This window comes from Gorilla gorilla, chromosome 16 (assembly GCF_029281585.2).
Source record: "Gorilla gorilla gorilla isolate KB3781 chromosome 16, NHGRI_mGorGor1-v2.1_pri, whole genome shotgun sequence".
Taxonomy (NCBI): Eukaryota; Metazoa; Chordata; class Mammalia; order Primates; family Hominidae; genus Gorilla; species Gorilla gorilla.
Window position 1 is genome coordinate 31113911 of NC_073240.2, and position 15745 is coordinate 31129655.

Genomic DNA, 15745 nt, shown 5'->3' on the forward strand with positions numbered 1-15745 from the left:
GGATATATATAGAATATACATAGACTATGTAGGATATATATAGAATATACATAGACTATGTAGGATATATATAGAATATACATAGACTATATAGGATATATATAGAATATATATAGACTATATAAGATATATAGAGTATATAGACTATATATAGGATATAGATAGAATATATATAGACTACATATAGGATATAGATAGAATATATATAGACTACATATAGGATATAGATAGAATATATATAGACTACATATAGGATATAGATAGAATATATATAGACTATATATAGGATATAGATAGAATATATATAGACTATACATGGGATATAGATAGAATATATATAGACTATATATAGGATATAGATAGAATATATATAGACTACATGTAGAATATATGTAGAATACAGATATAGAATATAGATATAGAATATATATGGAATATAGATATAGGATATATATAGATAGAATATAGATATACACACACATATATATTTCCTAATTAGGTCCTTCAAGAAATAAGTGATTAAACTTTTTAATAATGATAGTATCAATTAGACATGATAACAATAATATTATTAATAAATTCTTTGATTTTTAAAATAAACTTCAACCCATTTCTTTTCATAGTCATAGAGGGGCTTAGAGATAAGAATTTCAGTATCCATCAGGGATTTGCAGTATACACCAGTAACAAATAGTAGAAAGAAAACAGTTATATCTATTTTGTTAATGTGTAATGATATTCTTTACTTTAGAAAATAAAATTATATATAGTATAACTATATATAATATATAATATATATTATATGTAAAAATATATGTAACTGTACAAGTCAATATCATAAATTATAACTGTACAAATTAAAATCATCAAATTTATAAGCAACGAAAATGTGCAAAGTATTTCCTAAGTAGAGGAAACAATCTGCTTTCGCCCAGGTTCACCTAAACAAAGATCTGGTAAATCATGTGGTAGGTAAAAGGGTCATTTCACAGGTGGTGAAAGCCATTTGAAATTTCACTACCTTCCCCAAATTACAATCATACGTCAACTTAGAATTAATAAAAATATTTAAATTCATTAGTCACAAAGATGTCTTAAGTGAATGCTATATTCCAAGTCCTGTACTAGGTCTTTAGGATTATAAGAAGGTGTAAGACTCAATTTTTGTCCTCATAATGCTCATTACTTAACCAAGAATATAATAGGTTAATTAACTCATTCATTTGTATGCTTATTCATTACATTTTACTACATTTAAAAAATACCGTAGATTTCAGCCATATAAATACCTTTGTTTGCCTGACAGAATAGTGTAATATAAACACAACTGAACCGTTAAAATACAACATTATGAAAGTAGATGGAAGGAACTGCACGTGCCACGTGTGAGGAAAGATAAGACAGGTGGTAGATATTCTGGATATAGAGAAGCCCATTTGAACTCAGACACTAGGGAAAAACTAAAGGAGAAGTTATAACTTGAGGTAGCCTTGGATGTATTGAGGTAAGAAGAGGACATCTATGGTATGGTTAATGAGAACTTCAGGGCAAAGGATGTCATCCCAGCAAGGAAAACGGCAAAGGTACGTGAACAAGGCAGACAGGGAGAACAGGCCTCTATTCACAAAGCAGAGAGTACAAACGTTGGAAAGCAATGGATAGAGGGCCACACCCTGAAGATTCCACCCTGAATGTTGAAGACTCTCCACTGAGTGATATCATGGGCTCTGGAGATTCATAAGGGGGAAGTTGGCAGGTGGGTGTGGAATAAAAAAGCTACATGTTTGGTACAATGTACACTACTCAGGTGACAGGTGCAATAAAATGTCAGACTTCACCACTGTACAAATTATCCATGTTACCTAAACCACTTGTGCTCCAAAAGCTATTGAAGTAAGACATTTATTTATTTATTTATTTATTTATTTATTTTTATTTATTTTTTTTTTGAGACGGAGTCTGGCTCTGTCGCCCAGGCTGGAGTGCAGTGGCGCAATCTCGGCTCACTGCAAGCTCCGCCTCCCGGGTTCACGCCATTCTCCTGCCTTAGCCTCAGGCGTAGCTGGGACTACAGGCTCCCGCCAGTACGCCCGGCTAATTTTTGTATTTTTAGTAGAGACGGGGTTTCACCGTGTTAGCCAGGATGGTCTCGATCTCCTGACCTCATGATCCGCCCGCCTTGGCCTCCCAAAGTGCTGGGATTACACGCTTGAGCCACCGCGCCCGGCCAAGACATTTAAAAAATGAAAACAAAACACTATCATCTGAGTAACTTGTTTGCTTACATTAAATATCATAATACTTTTCAGCAAAAAATATTATCATTTTAATGTAACTTTCGTTCCCTGTATTTGAGCGGAGTACTGCACTATCCATAAACACCCTCTGAATTTTCTACAGTAATGGAAAAAAATCTTTGAAAAAAATAAAAGAAGGTTCTATGTTTGAGAATATGGCTATATGAAAGGGGTTTCAAGAAATATACAGTTCTTCCCAAGACGATGTACTTCCAGTGACCAGTTTTAAGAAGTGGAACAGGCCAGGCGCGGTGGCTCACGCCCGTAATCCCAGCACTTTGGGAGTCCGAGGCGGGCAGATCACGAGGTGAGGAGATCGAGACCATCCTGGCTAACACGGTGAAACCCCGTCTCTACTAAAAATAGAAAAAATTAGCCGGGCGTGGTGGCGGGCGCCTGTAGTCCCAGCTACTCTGGAGGCTGAGGCAGGAGAATGGCGTGAACCTGGGAGGCAGAGCTTGCAGTGAGCCGAGATCGCCTCACTGCACTCCAGCCTGGGTGACAGAGTGAGACTCTGTCTCAAAAAAAAAAAAACAAAAAAAAGTGGATCGAACATTTCCTAACGAGGTCCTTCAGGTAATAATAAGTGATTAAACTTTTTGATAATGATAATATCAATTGGACATGATAAAAATACTATTAATAAATCTTTTGATTTAAAAAATAACCTTGTACCCACTTCTTTTGTAGGCGTGGGGGTAGCTTAGAGTTAAGTATTCCAGTATCCGTTAGGGATTTGGCAGTATACATCAATAACAAATAGTAGAAGGAAAATAATTATACCTGTGTCTCATATATATATATATATATATATATATATATATATACACATAGAGAGAGAGAGAGAGAAACCATCTCTTAAATTACCTGTAGCACCACTATGTTATTCTTTACTCTCCCAATACCCCAAGTAGATTGCACATGTGACTCTTTTATTAATGTGTTGAATATTCATAATGATAATGAATAATATGAATAAATAAATTGATAAGTGCGTAACTATGAATTAGGCATTGCTTTACTCTATCTGGAGATTTCAATTCATGATAAACATCTTTTAGTGACCATGAATAAGAAACTCATAGACCTGCATTAGAGAAATGCAAATCTAAACCACAATGAGATACCATCTCACTCCAGTTAGAATGGCAGTCCTTGAAAAGTCAGGAAACAACAGACGCTGGAGAGGCTGTGGAAAAATAGGAATGCTTTTACACTATTGGTGGGAGTGTAATTTACTTCAACCATTGTGGAAGACAGTGTGTGAATTCCTCAAGGATCTAGAACTAGAAATACCATTTGACCCAGCAATCCCATTACTGGGCATATACTCAAAAGATTATAAATCATTCTACGATAAAGACACATGCACACGTATGTTTATTGTGGCACTATTCACAATAGCAAAGACTTGGAACCAACCCAAATGTCCATCAATGATAGACTGGATTAAGAAAATGTGGCACATATACACCATGGAATACTATGCAGCCATAAAAAAGGACATGAGTTCATGTCCTTTGCAGGGACATGGATGAAGCTGGGAACCATCATTCTCAGCAAACTATCACAAGATCAGAGAACCAAATGCCGCATGTTCTCACTCATAAGCGGGAGTTGAACAATGAGAACACATGGACACAGGGAGGGGATCATCACACACTGGGGCCTGTGGGGTGTGGGGGTGTAGGGGAGGGATAACATTAGGAGAAATACCTAATGTAGGTGACGGGTTGATGGGTGCAGCAAACCACCATGGCACGTGTATACCTATGAAACAAAACTGCAAGTTCTGCACATGTAACCCAGAGCTTAAAGTATAATTAAAATAAATAAATAATAAATAAATAAATAAATAAACTCATAGACCTCAAAGTATGGGAAGCCTAACTGCCTACGGCCACTTGCTGCTTCACTCTAAAATCTGTTTCTGCATCTGCCCCTCAGTCAATGACTGAGGGCCACAGGGTGGCTAATGCAGATCCCTCTTTAGGAGACACAGGGCTTCTCTGAGGACCAGTCTTGGCTCAGGATTCCCTGAAGCCTTTTCTCACCCTTCCTTAGACTGTACATTACGCTCCAATGCTTCCACTCAACCTTCCTTTCCTCTTTCCTTCATTCTAGGTCAGACTTGCCTCATAGCTGAGACCTCTTCCAGGCTTACTCAGCTTCCTCTCCATTTTCTCTCACAGGGATTTCCCTTAATAAAATCCTCTTGTGTTTAACTCGTTTTCAACATCTACCTCTTGGAGGACCTGGACTAACCCACCACATAATGTTTGTATTATAATTACTTCCATTCTACAGGTTGACAATCTGGGATCTGGAGAAGTTAAGTAACTTAAGTTACTCAAGTAAGGCCACACAATGTATATAAAGTGTGCTGCAAGGAGTTAAACCCAGGGAACGCACACTCCAAAACAGAACCATCAATAAGTACCAATCCTGAAACCAACTAATAAAAGGTAAAGATACAATTAGCTTGGTGCAAAATGTTATTTTTCTCTCTAATTACATTTTCTAAGGTTTCACTGTTTGTGATTAAGAAGGGATGAATGATTTTCATCAAAACTCTGCTCAACAAGCCGGGTGTCGTGGCATGCACCTGTAGTCCCAGCTACTCAGGAAGCAGAGGCAGGGGGATCACGTGAGCCCAGGAGATTAAGGCTGCAGTGAGCTGCGATTACATCTCGTTGACCATGTGACCCTGAGTGTAACTCATAGACCTCAAACCTGGGCAACAGAGCAAGACTCTGCCTTAAAAAGTAAAACTAAGCAAAACAAAACAATCCTCAACAAATGGTTGCACATAACCAGCTAAACAGTAATATAACAGTTGTTGGCAGAGTGAGAAGAAACTAGCAGACTGTAGGTTTGTCATACTGTTTTTTTGTTTCTCCAGAAACACAGATATAATATAGGCAATGAAAGCTGAGACTCATCTCTTCATTTCAGTTAAGCTATTAATTGATTTACATCATTTACTTACAGGTCAGAAAAGTTTCTTTCAAAAGGCAGGAATGTTGTTTCATGTTAATCTAAGGACTTTCTTACCTTTTGTTTCTGTTCTTAATGATCACAGTTACTAATACAGTTAAATAATATTTAGATAAAATACATTACAATTATAGCTGATCAAAAATCTCATTCCAAGCTGTTATATTGTTGACTATCTCATGATCACTCTTCTTATGAATCATGTAAATAGGGAAAAATACTGCAAAGTAGACCCACATTACTTCAAATGAAATATGATTTAATAAAATCAGCTATTCTTTGCCAATTTTGTAATGTTCAAAATAACCACAATTGAAATAGTGATACATACACATCAGAACAGTTCAAATGAAAAAGAGAAATGATACCAAGTGTTGGCAAAGATGCGGAGCAACTAGAACTCTCTCCCATTATGGATGGAAATGTAAACTGATGGACACCACCATTTCCCATGTATGCTAAATCTAACCATATTCTATGACCGTGAGCATATACCCAGCAATATTTACCAAAAGACAAATACATGAATGCTCAGAGAGGCACCATTCAAAATAACCACAAATTGAACTTATATTTGTATAATGATATAGTATATAGCAATGAGAACCTAACAAATTACAACTATATGCAAAAAGATTGACAAATCTTATAAACTAAATATTGAATGAAAGAAGCAAGATACAGAACATATTCTACGATCTAATTCACTAAAAATTGTAAAACTCATCAGTTATGTTCCAAATCACCATAAGAGCTATCCTATGAAATAGTGTCTAGAAGAGGTAATAATATAAAATTTCCTGATTTGAGTACTGGATACACAGAAGGGCTAAGTTTGTTTAAAAACAAAAGAAGTATTGAGCTGTACAGTTAAGATTTGGGTATTTTACTGTTTGTATGTATTTTCAGCGTTAGAAAATTATGTTAAGAAGTCTTTATGCTCTTTTTCTTAATATATTTACAATAGACAAATTTTCATTAAGCCACAGTATAAATAAAAATGACCCACACAGGTATTTTTAACATGGATGAAGTGGTTCTGTCATCATTAAATGAGTACTTTAGGATGCAAGCCTGATATAAAAACTTACTTCCCTGAAGACTTTAATTTTGCATGCAAAATACACGGTTTCTAAATTAAATTTTTTTTGTAACAAAGCGTTTTTGAGTTCCCCTCATGAAATTTTAATAAATCATTAATTTCTTCTTTTTCTCTTTCATGCACAAGCAATGGATAAACATTTCAAAGATCCCTACAAAAGTTTCTTCCCTTGAAATACTGTTCACATGACAATGAGAAGGATGGAATAAAACACAAAAAAGATAAGCAATTTTTTTTTTTTTTTTTGAGGCGGAGTCTTGCTGTGTCGCCCAGGCTGGAGTGCAGTGGCGCGATCTCGGCTCACTGCAAGCTCCGCCCCTCCAGGTTTAAGCAGCCTGTTGCCCAGGCTGGAATGCAGTAGCATAGTCATAGTTCAATACAGCCTCAAACTCCTGGCCCAAATGATTCTCTAAGCTAATATTTTTAATTTTTTAGAGATGGAGTTTCATTCAAGGATCACTAAAGGCCAGTGATCCTCCCGCCTCAGCTTCTGAAATTGCTGGGATTACAGGTGTGATTGAGCCATGGAGCCTGGCCAGACATGGGCTATTGATTCTCGCTGTTACTCTTTTCCCCTTCCTTCTAATCCTTGTATTGGGAAGAAAACGGTATGGAAATTTTATTTCTTCATTTTATTGATACGTAGATCTCTGCTTAGAAGACAATTTTAGTTTTAAATTATAAATGTTTTGTTCATTATTCATAGAAAACTAGATTTGCCATGGGATATTTATAAGTGTTGCACGAATGAAGGGTTTTCTAGTCAAATAAGTTGAAACACATTAGGTTAAACAAACTTGGGCAGTTTTGTTTCTGGTCATTTTTAGAGTTCTAAATTATGATTCTACTCAAGAGGATATTGTATGCGGTATTTTCCAACCAACTCATCCTGCGTCAGGTTGTGGTTACGCTTTGGGAGAGGAAGCTATAATCTTATACTGAGACTGTAATGAATGTATTAAAGTAATTTTCGTAGCTTTCTCTTTTTGGAATTACCTGAGAAATTATGACACCGTTTTCCAAACAGGCCAACCTGCTTTGCAAACACGATTTCCATAATTTTAACAACGGTGAGGCCAGGCACGGTGGCTCATACCTGTAATTCCTTCCAGCACTTTGGGAAGCCTAGGCAGGAGGATCACTTAAGCCAGGAGTTCAATACCAGCCTGGGCAACATGGCAAAAACCCATCTCTACAAAAAATACAAATATTAGCCAGGCGTGGTGGCACACACCTATAGTCTCAGCTACTCAGAGGTTGAGGTGGGAAAATCGCTTCAGCTCAGGAGCTCGAGGCTGCAGTGAACGGTGATCACGCCACTGCACTCCAGCCTGGGTGACAGAGCAAGACCCTGTCTCAAAAACAAACAAAACAAAACACAAACCAAGGGTGAGAGAGATGTTAGATGTTTTTGTCCTTGTTACAGATGTAAATGCTCAGTTGGAAAGAGGGAAGTATTTAGAGTGAAAAACTTTCGGTGGAACACACACAAAAATAGGAAGATCAGGTATAACTGTTCCAAAAAAAAGAGTACGGCAGTATAGAAGAAAAGGTCTCCATGAAAATGCAGAATAACAATTTCACAGCTGGTGCTGGCGTTTCAGAGACCTTGAGCTGGGAATCAAAAGATGGGAATTTCAGTCTCGGATGTGCCACTCCTTAGAGGTTTAATATCTACTAAACCCCGCGGGCTCCACTTGGTGGTGTTTGCTATTTAAAAAAACAAAAACATGTGGCAATGATCTTCCACGTGATTCTGACTTGAGCCCCACCCCTGAGTCTGCAGACTTACCCTTCCACTGTTTTGCCCTTCAAGTTTGCGCCCATTAGCTAAGAGAAATTTTCTCTTTGGGATCACTGCTGTGTTGATCTCGGAATATTTGGCGTTGAATTTAACATATTTTTCATATGTGTGTGCAATAGGGAGGCTGAGAAAGTTGTCTTTTTTTTAAGGTGTTCATTTTTGGGGTACAGGTAGCAGCCTGCTCTACAATCCACACAGAAGCTGGAAATAGCCTCTAGAGAATTTCCACATGTTTAGAGAAGATAAATTTATACATTTGTATCTAATCAACATTTTTTAGCTTACATAATAGTCTAATTATACTATGTATAATTATACTATGTATAATTATGGGTACTGAAATGACACCTGGCATATGCTATATGTTGTATTATATATACATATATATTTACACATATACATAGATATTACACATATACATATATATTTACACATATATGTTTACACATATACATATATTTACATATTTTACATTTACATTTTACATTTATTTTACATTTTACATTTTACATTTACATTTTACATTTATTTTACATTTATTTTACATTTTACATTCTACATTTATTTTACATTTACTTATTTTACATTTACAAATATTTACATATTTTACATTTATATATACATATATATTTACATACAGACATATTTACGTATATATTTTTGCATACATATTTACATGTGTATATATTTACATACATTCACATACATATTTACATATATATTTACATACATACATATTTACATAATATTTACATACACATATTACATACATATATATTTACACATATACATATATTTACACATGTACATATACTATGTATAATTATACTATGTATAACTATGGGTACTGAAATGACACCTGGCATATGCTGTATTTAAAAATGTGAGGTTCAGTGAGAACACATGGACACAGGAAGGGAAACAACACATACTGGGGCCTGTCAGGGCGGGTGGGGGAGGAGCATCAGGAAAAATAGCTAATGCATGCTGGGCTTAACACTGAGGTGATGAGTTGATAGATGGACCAAACCACCATGGCACACGTTTCCCTACGTAACACTCCTGCACATGTACCCCAGAACTTAAAACAAAATTTTAAAAATAATAAAAAATAAAAATTTGAAATTCAGCACATAAACTGTTGGTTTTATTATTCATATTTTCTTAATTCAGAAATTATTTTCTGAACTATGGTTTATTAGATAATTTTGACGTAACAATTTTTTAAGAGGAAATTTAAGTTTTACTTTTTAATTAGGGCTCTTGGTTCTTTTTAAGAAAGACAGAGATAAATAATTTATACATTTAATTAGAAGAGACTGGGCTTGAATTTTTAGAAAGTACTAGAAATCGTAGCCACTATATATGTTATCTTTGAAATGTTTTAGACACTAATTACCTAAACAAGGAGCAAATAAGTTAAACCTCTTGGATTTTAATAAGAGCTAAAATGTACAGTTGTATTTTCCGGTTTTTTAAATTGTCACAGTCTAAATTTATTCTTCCTAATGAAGAAATGTATGTGCCGTCAATATCAGGTTCTTTGTGGGTACTCACAGTTCCCTTTGCCTTTTACGCAGTGAATGTGGGCAACATGCGTGGAACAGAAATGATGTCGTTTTCCTTCTTTTGAATATCACTATGAATCTAATAATTCGAAGATTCCTAACTTTCTGAATGCCATTATTAATTGGATTCACAATGGCTTACCAGGTACAGAGTTGTCCAGTGTGTCTTGGGGTGAACTACTGAGAGTGGTATGAGGGAAGCGATTCTCAGCTAGCGCTGAGTGGGGTAGACCACTTCCAAAGAGGTGATGGGGTAAGAAGCACACACAATGTGGCATTTTCACTGCAAAGGGAGGTTTGTGCTGCCTCTCCTCCTGTGGCAGATCTGCTCGCAGGGGAGGCTCCAAAGTTTGGCTTTGCTGGGTTTGGCATGTGAGAACTGATGAAATATCTGTATGTAGTATCTTTCAAGGATTTATATCAGTTGGATTTCTGTGTAAATTTGCATATCCCTTTGACTGCTTTACCCCATACAAGCTTTGTATGCTTAACAAAATCTGTAACTTTTCTGTCACTTTCTCATTTAGCATCTGCCTTTCTGGCTTTTTACTTTATCTTTTTATTATTGTTTTTAGTTTAATGAGATTATGGGTAGAGAGAAAGATGGATGCATGATTCCGCTTCTTTGGAATTTGTTGAGATTTTCCTTATGGCTCAGTACATATGTACTTGGGGGGGTGAATTCTGTCACTTTGGAGAGATATGTTTTTTCTGTACATTAGGTCAAGCTTGTTAATTTTCTAGAGATATGTAAATCTTCTATGTCTATGCTGATTGTTTTTTGTCTCTTATCAGATACTGAGATATGTATTTAAATTGCCCTCTGAGGGTTGCAATTTTGTCATATTTTGTTTTCATGTATTTTGAGTGCTAGTTATTAGATACATTAACATTTTAGATTACCTTCTCCCTTGGTTTATTAGAATTTTTATCATTATATTGTGACCTTAAAAAATCTCCCATATTGCTTTTTGCCCAAAGCCTATTTTATCTGATAATAATATAGCTTCCAACCCTTCTTTGGGTTAGGTACATATGACATGTGTATCTTTTTTCATTCTCTCTCAGTCTTTCTGTGACTTTATGTTTTAGATGTCTTTTCATACTGTTTATTTTCTGTTTTTTTGTGGGTTTTTTTTTTTTGATACGGAGTCTTGCTCTGTTGCCCAGGGTGGAGTGTAATGGTGTGATCTCGGCACTGCAACCTCTGCCTCCTGGATTCAAGCGATTCTCCTGCCTCAGCCTCCTGAGTAACTGGGATTACAGATGTTCACCACCACGCCGGCTAATTTTTGTATTCTTAGCAGAGATGGGGTTTCACCATGTTGGTCAGGCTGCTCTCGAACTCCTGACTTTGTGATCCCTCCGCCTGCCTCATCCTCCCAAAGTGCTGGGATTACAGGCATGAGCCACCATGCGTGCCCTAATTCTGTTTTATAGTCATTTTCTCTTAATTATTCAGTCTATTTACATTTATTGTGATTGTTGACATAGTTTCTTTTATAACTTTCATCATATTTTGTGCTATTTGTTCCATCTGTTTTTATTTCTTCATGTCTTTTTTGTTTCGTTTTTGCTAATTCCTTTTATATTCATGGTTATTCTGCTCTTGAAATGTATGCTATGTGAATATATTTGTGAGTTGACAATACTTTATTAGCAATTAAATATACTATTTCTCTTTATTTTTAGAACTTGCTCAAATGTTACATAACCTCAATATCCTTAGTATCTAAATTAAACTGACTTTCTGAACAATCATCATTTTAAGGCAGTTACCACGATCTACTAAAAAATAAAAAAAAATTAGCCGGGTGTGGTGGTGGGCGCCTGTAATCCCAGCTACTCAGGAGGCTGAGGGAGGAGAATCACTTGAATCCTGGAGTGGAGGCTGCAATGAGCCGAGATAGCGCCACTGCACTCCAGCCTGGGCGAGAGTGAGACTCCGTTTCAAAAGAAAAAAAAAAAAAAAAATAATAATAATAATAAAGTAATTTAAAAAAAGACTGGGTTTAACCATGTTGCCCAGGCCGGTCTGGAACTCCTAGGCTCAAGCGATCCCCCACGCTTGGCCAGTCCAAAGTCCTGGAATCAAAAGCGTGAGCCACCACGCCAGGCCAATCACGCCTGTCATCCCAGTACTTGGGGAGGCGGAGGTGGGTGGATCACTGGAGGTCAGGAATTTGAGACCAGCCTGGCCAACATGATGAAAACCCGTCTCTACTAAAAATACAAAAAAAATTAGCCGGGTGTGGTGGCAGGCGCCTGTAATCCCAGCTACTCAGGAGGCTGAGGCAGGAGAACCACCAAAACCCGGGAGGCAGAATTTGCCGCGAGCGGAGACCCAGCCACTGCACTCCAGCCTGGGCAACAAGAGGGAAACTCCGCCTCAAAAAAAAAAAAAAAATAATAATAATAATAAGAGACAGATTTTCACCATGTTGCCCAGGCAGGTCTGGAACTCTTAGGCTCAAGTAATTCCCCACGCTCAGTTGTCCAAAGTCCTGGGGTCGAAAGCGTGAGCCACCACGCCAGGCCAATCTATTTCTTTTTGATTAATAAATTGGGCCGGGAGTGGTGGCTCACGCCTGCAGTCCCAGGACCCCGGGAGGCCGTGGCGGGTGGATCACCTGAGGTCGGGAGTTTGAGACCAGCCTGACCAACATGGACAGACCTGTCTCTACCAGAAAAAAAAAAAAAAAAAAAGAGCCGGGCATGGTGGCTCCCGCCTGCAATCCCAGTCACTCGGAGGCTAAGGCAGGAGAACCACCCAAACCCAGAGGCAGAGGCCGCGGGGAGCCGACACCGCACCACTACACTCCAGCCCTGCAACAAGAGGGAAACTACGCCTCAAAAAAAAAAAAAAAAAAAAAAAAAAAAAGAGACAGAGAGAGAGACCGGTTTTCACCATGTTGCCCAGGCTGGTCTAGAACTCCTAGGATCAAGGGATCCGCCACGCTCGGCCCGTCCAAACTCCTGGGATCAAAAGCGTGAGCCACCACGCCAGGCCGATCCTTCCTGTCATCCCAGCACTTTGGGAGGCCGAGGTGGGTTTACCTGAGGTCAGGAGTTCGAGACCAGCCTGGCCAACATGATGAAAACCCATCTCTACTAAAAATACAAAAACAAACAAAAAAAAATTAGATGGGTGTGCTAGCGGGCATACTCAGGCGGCTGAGGCAGGAGAATCGCTTGAACCTGGGAGGCAGAGGTTGCAGTGAGCCGAGACAGCGCACCACTGCACTCCAGCCTGGGTGACAAAGTGAGACTCCGTCTAAAAGTATATATATATATAAATAAAAAATGAAATAAAAATAAATTGGGTGTGTGCGCTGGCTCACGCCTGCAATTCCAGCATCCCCGGAGGCCGAGGTGGGTGGATAACCTGAGGTCTGGAGTTTGAGATCAGCTTGCCCAGCATGGAGAAACCCCGTCTCTACCAAAAACAAATAAAAAAAAAAATTAGCAGAGCAATGTTGGTCAGGCCTGCAATCCCAGCCACTCCGGAGACTGAGGCAGGAGAACTACTAAAACCTTGGAGGCAGAAGTCGCTGCGAGCGGAGACCCAGCCACTGCACTCCACCCTGGGCAACAAGAGCGAAACTCCGCCTCATAGAAAAAAAAGAGAGAGAGAGAGAGAGACCGGGTTTCACCATGTTGCCCAGGCAGGTCTGGAACTCCTAGGCTCAAGGGATACCCGGAGCTGGGCCATCCAAAGTACTGGGATCACAAGCGTGAGCCACCACACCAGGACGATCTATTCCTTTCTGATTAATAAATTGGGCCGGGAGCGGTGGCTCAAGCCTGCAATCCTAGCACCTCGGGAGGCCTAGGCGGGTGGATCACCTGAGGTCGGGAGTTTGAGACCAGCCTGACCAACAGGGAGAAACCCCATCTGTACCAAAATAAAAATTAAAAAAAAATACAAAATAAGCCGGGCTTGGTGGCTTATGCCTGCAATCCCAGCCACTCTGGAGGCTGATGCAGGACAACGACCGAAACCCGGGAGGTGGAAGTCGCGGCAAGCAGAGACCCAGCCACTGCACTCCAGCCTGGGCAACGAGAGCAAAACTCCGTCTCAAAACAAAACAAAACAAAACAAAAAGACCAGGTTTCACCATGTTGCCCAGGCCTGTCTGGAACTCCAAGGCACAAGCGATCCACCCTACTTGGCCGTCCAAAGTCCTGGGATCACAAGAGTGAGCCACCAGGCCAGGCAGATCAAAGAGTTGAGCTGAATAAAGAGTTATCTTTTAGCATTTTGTGGAGCCCGGGTAGATCTGTGCAGGGGGAAGCATATTACAGAAGCGAGAAACAGAGAGTTATTTAATTGAAGCACGCATTGTTTTTTTTTTTACGTTTTTAGGAAAAATATGTTTTGTGACTTGCATTTGTTTGTTTAGTGACCTTGCAGTTACACAGTTAGGGAATTAGGGTTTTGATAATTCCTGGGAAGGGAGCGATAAGGCTCACTAGCCATAGGAAAACAGGTAGTTTTTTTAAAGGACTACGGCTCTTTCTCATTCTCAGGGGGAATTGGGTTTTTTTTACATACAGCTGAGTTTTTGCTTACACATTTTTTCATTTCTTTTAATTCCTGTTCCAATCCCAGCACCCAGGGAGGCCGAGGCAGGCGGATCACGAGGTCAGGAGATCGAGACCATCCTGGCTAACACGGTGAAACCCCGTCTCTACTAAAAAATATAAAGAAATTAGCCCGGCCTGGTGGCGGGTGCCTGCAGTCCCAGCTATTCGGGAGGCTGACGCAGGAGAATGGCGTGAACCCAGGAGGTGGAGCTTTCAGTGAGTCGAGATCTCGCCACTGCACTCCAGCCTGGGTGGCAGAGCGAGACTCCATCTTAAAAACAAAACAAAAAAGAGGAGCAGGCTGTTGCCTTCTCAGATTTTGTACAGGGTTGAAACATCTGCTCCTCTGACGAAAGAAATATTTAAAGATGCTGTGGAAACTAGGTTAGGCGAAACTTGAAGTTTTACCTTTCCTCACTGTTAAATTTGTAAATATATTCCCTGTGCTTTTTTGTAAATGCAAAATGTCAGCATAAATGTGGAATAAAAATGGGCTGGTTAGCCTGTTGCTTCAGGTTCTCTAAAATGAAGGAAATAAAATAGAAACATAAAATGGTGTGTTCAGGGATGAAGTTGTTTTGTTTTGTTTTGTTTTGTTTTGTTTTTGCCTTCAAGCAAAAGGTGAAAAAGAACTGCCTTGCTTTTTGTTATTTTTAAGAAATCAAGTTGCCTTTTGTTAACGATTGTTAGAATCAGTAGCTTATAGGCTTTTCCTGGCATTCTTTGCTGGAGTATTCTGCAAACCTTTTACAAGACAATATCAATGTTGCTCAGAAGCACTTGGAATTTGAGATTTCTCTATGATGAGAGAAAAGAAAGCTGAAAGGGGCTTTCTCCTTTGCTCTAGCTTGGACTTCATCTGTTACCTTTCCAGCTCCTCAGGGTATTTCACAGCTTGAGGCATTAACTTAGAATTGGGTGAGTGGCTCCTTTTTGATGAGAGGGCAATTGTGGAGGAAGTTAGAGGTTGGGGAGCTAAGCTTAGGTTTTGCTGTCAATCTAGTTAAGTTAGAACCACAGTTCCATCATTTACTTGCTGTGACACCTGGAGTGTTACTGAACCTCTTTGAACCTTAGTTTCCTGTTTTGTATGATGCAGATGACACAGGGTCAGCTTTGTGAGGAATGTAGGTGGTAAACATAAAGTGAGTGGCACATAATAAACACTCACAAATGTTAGTTTGGGTCTCTAAGACCACCATTTTTTTCTACTTAATTAAAATTGATTTTATTTTAATTAATTTTTTTATTATACTTTAAGTTCTGGGATACATGTGCAGAACGTGCAGGTTTGTTACATAGATATACACGCGCCATGGTGGTTTGCTGCACCCATCAACCCGTCATCTACATTAGGTATTTCTCCTAATGCTATGCCTCCCCTAGCCCC